This window comes from Neophocaena asiaeorientalis, unplaced genomic scaffold (assembly GCF_003031525.2).
Source record: "Neophocaena asiaeorientalis asiaeorientalis breed wild unplaced genomic scaffold, Neophocaena_asiaeorientalis_V1.1 scaffold46, whole genome shotgun sequence".
In the NCBI taxonomy this organism is placed as follows: domain Eukaryota; kingdom Metazoa; phylum Chordata; class Mammalia; order Artiodactyla; family Phocoenidae; genus Neophocaena; species Neophocaena asiaeorientalis.
Window position 1 is genome coordinate 9,866,273 of NW_020175393.1, and position 386 is coordinate 9,866,658.

Here is a 386-nt window from a genome sequence, read left to right on the forward strand (position 1 = left end):
TCACCCTTCCTCTGGGCCTCGCGCTCTTCTGGGACCCCACCCTCCGCAGCCGCCCGACCTCTCCGCACCTCGCTCTCCCTGATGGGAGGAGGAAATTATGGGAGTCTAAATGGGAGCAGACTGTAAAGGGTCGGCCAAATGTGCACAGCCGTTATTCTCCATCTCACATCTCCGCTTTCGTGACCCGCACTGCTCACCCCACGCCCCACCTCTGCTCTCACCAGCCCGCTTCCCATCATGCTTCTCATATATATCCCATGCACGTTCAGGGCATACTTGCCACTCCTGGCCCTCCTCCTGTCACCAGCCCACGCCTCCTCCATTTGTAAATCCTACATCACCTGCTTAATCTGTCTGCTCCCCTCCTCCTCCGCCCCGTCCGCTTC